Source organism: Enhydra lutris, unplaced genomic scaffold, assembly GCF_002288905.1.
Source record: "Enhydra lutris kenyoni isolate GAN:26980312 unplaced genomic scaffold, ASM228890v2 scaffoldscaffold9, whole genome shotgun sequence".
NCBI lineage: Eukaryota > Metazoa > Chordata > Mammalia > Carnivora > Mustelidae > Enhydra > Enhydra lutris.
In genome coordinates this window covers 72,854,588-72,861,211 of record NW_019154093.1, presented here as the reverse complement: position 1 = coordinate 72,861,211, position 6,624 = coordinate 72,854,588, and positions in this window count along the sequence as shown.

The window sequence follows — 6,624 nt, the reverse complement described above, 5'->3', positions numbered from 1 at the left end:
TTTCTTGTTGATCTTCTGGGGGAGGGGCCTGTTGTAGTGATTCTCAAGTGTCTTTGCCCCAGGAGGAGTTGCACTGCCCTTACCCGTGGCCAGTCTGAGTAATCCGATCGGGTTTGCTTTCGGGAGCTTTTGTTCCCTGAGCGCTTTCCGTAGAGTTCCGGAGGGCGGGAATGAAGATGGCAGCCTCCCGGTCTCCGGCCCGGTGGAGCCGAGTGCCCAGGGTCCCACTCCTCAGTGCGCCCTCAGAGAACAGCACCGAATTACTCCCGTCACCCTGGCCTCTGGCCGCGCTCCGAGCTGACCGAGCCTGCGACCAGTTCAAGGTAACCCCGAGCTTAGAGCTCACTCCTCGGCTCTGTCTCTGTAGCCGGCTTCCCCGTTCTAATACCTGTAAGCTCTGCAACACTCAGACACCCCCGATCCTTCTGTGACCCTGTGGGACCTGAGGCCATGCTGACCCCGCGTGGGCTTCACCCCAGTTAAGCCTCTGGAGCGATGTCCCTCAGCGGAACAGACTTTTAAAAGTCCTGATTTTGTGCTCCGTTGCTCCGCTGCTTGCCGGGAGCCGGCCCCTTCCCCCACGGTCTATCTTCCTGTCGCTTTGGATTCACTTCTCCGCCAGTCCTACCTTTCAGAAAGTGGTTGATTTTCTGTTTCTAGAGTTGCTGTTCTTCTTCTCTTCGATCTCCCGTTGGTTTTGTAGGTGTTTGCAATCTTTAGATAAGCTATCTAGCTGATCTCCCCCTACCTGAAGTAGTCTCAGCCTGCTACTTCTCCGCCATCTTGACTCCTCCCTTAATGTGGATATTTTAAAAAACTACATACTCACAGGAATTCTTATAGATGGGCTCCATTCTCCAAAACGTAAATACCATTTTGCTTTTGTCTCATTGCGTTTCCTGACAATTTACTCTGCATATCTCTGCAATTGCTCTTCAAACAGTTGTAGTGAATTTATTTTAATTTTTTATTTCCTTTTATTGTCTGTATTTCAGCCTTATATAGTATTGAAGTTATCAACTTTGCAACTCTTCGGTCAGTTTTGGCATTTATATCTATCTAAAACTGTCTTTTACATCTCTACTTTCAAATTTACTACTCTAAAATTAATATATAAAAATATGTTCATTCAAGGGGCGCCTGGGTAGCCCAGTGGGTTAAAGCCTCTGCCTTCGGCTCGGGTCATGATCCCAGGGTCCTGGAGTTGGGCCCACATTGGGCTCTCTGCTCAGCAGGGAGCCTGCTTCCTCCTCTCTCTCTCTCTCTGCCTGCCTCTCTGCCTACTTGTGATCTCTATCTGTCAAATAAATAAATAAAATCTTTAAAAAAATTTTTTTAGGGGCACCTGGGTGGCTCAGTGGGTTAAAGCCTCTGCCTTCCGCTCAGGTCATGATCCCAGGGTCCTGGGATCGAGCCCCGCGTCAGGCTCTCTGCTTGGCGGGGAGCCTGCTTCCTCCTCTCTCTCTCTCTCTCTGCCTGCCTCTCTGCCTACTTGTGATCTCTGTCTGTCAAATAAATGAATAAAATCTTTAAAAAATTTTTTTTTTAAATATGTTCATTCAAAAAATTACTTCTCAATTTATAATGTTGTTCATTTGGGTTTCCTATTTTTTATCAGCATTTTGCAAAAGAGTTAACTGTTTTACTTTTTTAAAATAAATACTATGGTTGATTGCTTTTTCCTAGTTTATATGTTTCTGTTTTTTTTTTATTTTGTACTAAATAACTAATTTAAAAACTGTGAAATAATCCAGACTTGGAAGAAAATTTGTAGCTTTAAATTCATATGTTAGAAAAAATACTGAACTAAGTTAGATATCGATTTTATAGAGAAAGAATGCAAACTGAAGAATTAAGGAAAATTAAAGAGAAAGATGGCAGTTAATGATATTGAACAAAAGAATGCACAAGTCAATTAAAAAGTGATTTTTCAAAATGACTAATAAAATTGAGAAAAACAAAACTAAAATCAAAATATTTAAAAGATACGTTACTACCTATCACACATACTTTAAAAATGAGAAAATATTATAAATAACTTCCTGCTGAGAACTAAAAAAATGGGCCATGTATCAACAACTTCTAGGAAAATAGAGCTTATCAAAACTACATGAAGAAAATTTGAAATCTAATATTACTATAACTATGAAAGAAGCATCCATAATTTCAAAATCTCCCTCAAAGGAAACTCTGGATTAAGGCAACTATTCTGAATAAATAAATGAGTAAGTAATACCAGTGTTTCATAGACTATTTCAGAGAATAAAACTTTAACACAAACTTTGCAGGTCAACGCAAACCTGAAAACTAAATACAATTCAATACTAGAAAGATATAAATACTCCCCAGGCTACTCCATATATTCAATGTAATGACAGCATTCCAAACTGTATTACAGTCTTATTGTAGAATTTGACAAGTGATTTTAACTTTATATGAAACTTTGAAGGTCAGGGATAGACATGGGGCAAATAGAAGATAAAAAAGATATGTTTTACTGCATATCCAAAGTTTTGAGAAAGTAGGATTTGGGGTCCTAAAAAAGAGAAATAAACTAGTGGAACTCAAAAGAGAGTTTAGATGAAGGCCAGGACTTGATTTAAAGGGGAAAAAAAAATAAATGGTATTACAAAACATCGGGAAAGGATTGTCCTAAGTAAATGGTGCTAGACCAATTGCATAACCTTATGGAAGAAAATAAAGCTTGGTGTTCACCTTACATCACACACAAAATTCAATCACAACAGAAATCAATAGGTAAAATGCAAAACAATTAAATTCCAGAAGTTAATATAGGCGAATATCTTATGGTCTGGTGATAGGCCAAGATTTAGTCAACAGGACATTCAAAAATAAGCATTAAACACGTAAAAACTGATAAATGGATCTATGTGTCAGAGAGATATGCCAAACCATTTAGAACTGCATTGTTTATTAATCAAAAAGTAGAAACAACCCAAATTCCCCTTAGCAGCAGGAATGCATACATAAACTGTGTTTTATTTAATAGGATGGAATACAGTGCATCAATAGAAATCAACAAACTGCAGCTCTGTACAACAGAAATGAATCTCATGGATAAAAATTTGAATGCAAGAAGCCAGACCCAAATGTATACATCTTGTATGACTTCATTTACATAAAGCAAAATGAAAAACTTGGGGCACCTGGGTGGCTCAGTGGGTTAAAGCCTCTGCCTTCAGCTCAGGACATGGTCTCAAGGTCCTGGGATCGAGACCTGCATCAGGATCTCTGCTCAGCAGGGAACCTGCTTCCTCCCTCTCTCTCTGCCTGCTTATGATCTTGGTCTATAAATAAATAAATAAAATCTTTTTTAAAAAATGAAAAACTAAACAGTGGTGTTTAGAAAACTTAAAGCTCTAAATAAATGCAAATGAATAAATGTCACAATATAGGTACCATTACATCAGAGTTTGAGAGGGGCTGTAGTACACAGGCTACATTCAGCCTCTTGACCTAAGTGTCTCTGTTAACCACACGTTTACTTTGATATATGTCATTAGGCTGTAGAATTCTGTGTTCTTCATACATTTTATTACGTGAAACTCATAGTGAGTTAAGAAAAGAGAGCAGAAACAATAGAGAGAGGACAGAGCAGGAAGAGGGGAGAGTCTCCATGTTGTACTCAGGGTATCAGTATTTCTGAAAAACTTCTCTGAAATACATATGGTGTATTAATTTTGGTATTTTAAATTTGGGTTTCTAGGTCCTAACTAAACCCTAGTTCATCTTCACCAGTGTTCAGAAAACTCTAAAATCTGGATTACTAATGTTATCTGTTACCAACTGAAGTCACAAAAAGGACACAGGTCATCAACATCAAACATGGTATTTGCAGTTTCGTCTGGCTAGTAGCCTTTTTCACTCCAGAGAATTCCACATTCCGTTGTTTGTTTCCTGAGGAACTCTTTTCAAAAGAGTCCTGGAGATATGACTTAAAATGTCACCAAGAAGCCCCCTGTGTACAAGAAGCACACTGTATCATCTTTGTTAAGTATAACAAAGGAAAATTCTGTCCAATCTGTCCCTGTCTCTGGACACAAATGAAATCAATTGATGACTACTTGATAGTATTTTAAGTGTTAATATTTGACTTCATTATAATATTATGTTATAGAATCCACAACAATTGAGATTTATGCTTAATGACTATTAATATCGTATTCTATTTATTTTAAAGCCCATTTTAGATGAAAATCCTTCCTCCAAGGAAGTAACACTGAAATGGAAGTCTGTTGTATAAATGGATAAAAATTATGCTATTCCGGGATTCATGTTGGAGGGCATGGGCAATAGCCAGAATCTCGAGCTTGCTCTCCAGGATATGGACCACATTCTGACAATTCCATTCATGTGTTCCATATGTTAGTAGAAATTCCAGTGTTTAAAAAAAATTATATGATAGAGTCAGTATAGAGTAATAATTTACTTGGAAATAAAAATTTACACTTTTTCATGACCCAGTCAGTTTTCTGATCACGGTAAATGACTTATTCAGCTTCACATTTGTCAGGTGACCCTCATGGCTTTTCAACAGTTTTTAAGACGGCCAAGTTAGCAGCTTCATCCAAGAAGAAAAAGTGACTTTCAAAATTGGAAAACCTATAAATAAATAAATAAATAAATATTAAAAAAAAAATTGGAAAACCGGAGCTTTCTAAAATCTATTAATAAGAGGAAAGATCTTCCCTGGAAGGGGAAGTTTAATAGTCAGTTATTTGATTAAGGTACATCCAAAACTAGCAAAACATACTAATTTGTATTCAGTTCTCATGTTACCACAGCAAACAAATTCTGGTGGAGAGTTTCTAAGATCATAAAAATCTTGCATTGCATTGAAAACTATTTTTTGTTTTTACCTTTACTATGTTACTATTTCTGCTCTCCCAGCCCTGCTCTCCCACCTAATTTAGAGCAAAACTTTCTCTAGCACCAGTGGAAAAATGTTGAAAGGTCAAGTAAAGCATGTGAAACCTAACTGTAATTTCACACTAGCATTTTGAACATATTTAGAGATGCTTAAAAATAGTTCTTTCTACACGGTGATCACAGTCTTGTCTGTTCTGACCTAATGAAACTAATTTGGCAGAAACAAGTCAGCTGGTTGATACTTTTTGTGTTCATACTGTTTGAAGAGTAAAGGGTGGCTGGATTTCTCTCAGAATTTCTCTGTCTTTCCAACTGTGGAGGAAGAAGGAAAGAAGACAATTGCTGTATTTCTGAATTTGTATTAATCTCTTTAATCCAAATACACAGATCAATGATTGTGAATATGTTTGTCTTTGAGAGCACGTGATCATTCTGCTAATCAGCTTTTTGATAGACTTGTTCTAATTAATTCTAATTAATTCTAATTCTAATTAATTTCACTAATTAGTAATAGACTAATAGACTTGTTCTACTATTTAATTCTCCAAACCTACTAGATTGTTCCACTGATCACCTTGTAACATTTGTGCAACATGCATATTCCTGTGACAGGTATGAGTTTCTATATCCCATCAATTCCATCTTCATATACTGCCTCTCACAGTCTCATAAGAATCTTCAGGAAACTTTCAAGAAAGAATTTCAGAAAGGCCTATCATCACGTAGCTTACTTTTTTCCACTTGTAATGTGCTGAAAACAGTTGTGCCACTCTTGATGTCTGTGAGTACTTAATACCATTAGTCATTTTTTGAAGCTTTATTTTTCCTGCTCTTAAAATGCAAATGTGGAAAAGCCCACTTTGTGGCATATCAAATATATTACAAAGATATAAAGACATATTTATTCCAAAGTAATAGTTTTTTTCTTTTTCTTATAATTCTATTTCAATATTAGCTATTTTTTTTTAAAGATTTTATTTATTTATTTATTTGACAGACAGAGATCACAAGTAGGCAGAGAGGCAGGTAGAGAGAGAGAGGTGGAGGCAGGCTCCCTGCGGAGCAGAGAGCCCGATGCGGGGCTCGATCCCAGGACCCTGGGATCATGACCTGAGCTGAAGGCAGAGGCTTAACCCACTGAGCCACCCAGGCGCCCCTCAATATTAGCTATTTTAAAACACTTATCTTTGAGCTCACATTCTTAAATTTCAGAATTTCATTCTGCATGTATGGATGGGAATTCCTAATGGGAAGAACCTTAAAACAAGACAACAGAAATATCAGCAAACAAAAGTCTGCAATTAAATCAGCTAACACCATGGGTCTGAGGCGTCACGTGCAGAGGAGCCACTGAGCAAGAACACCAGCCATTCACCCAGCCGATGATCATGCAAGAGATGGAGATATTAAGGCCTATGGGTGCTAATTTATGGCCTTTAAAAATGCAGTTAAATGCATGCATCACTCTTCTTTTTAATATGAGAATTACATGGAAGCAGCCTTTTTCATTTATTATTTTGCTCTTCAAAAAGCTTGAAGAAAGTAAAACACCTTTTTTAAAATTCCTCCATAGATGGAAACCATTCTCATCTGCGGGATGATATTTAAGCTTCACATCACCTACGTAAATGCTTCTTACTTCCCTTTTATCTGTTTCAGTATGTTTCCCTGACATTTATAGGCCAGCAAATAAACTTCCTGTTGGCTAATTTAACATCTGCAGATTGTGTTCCT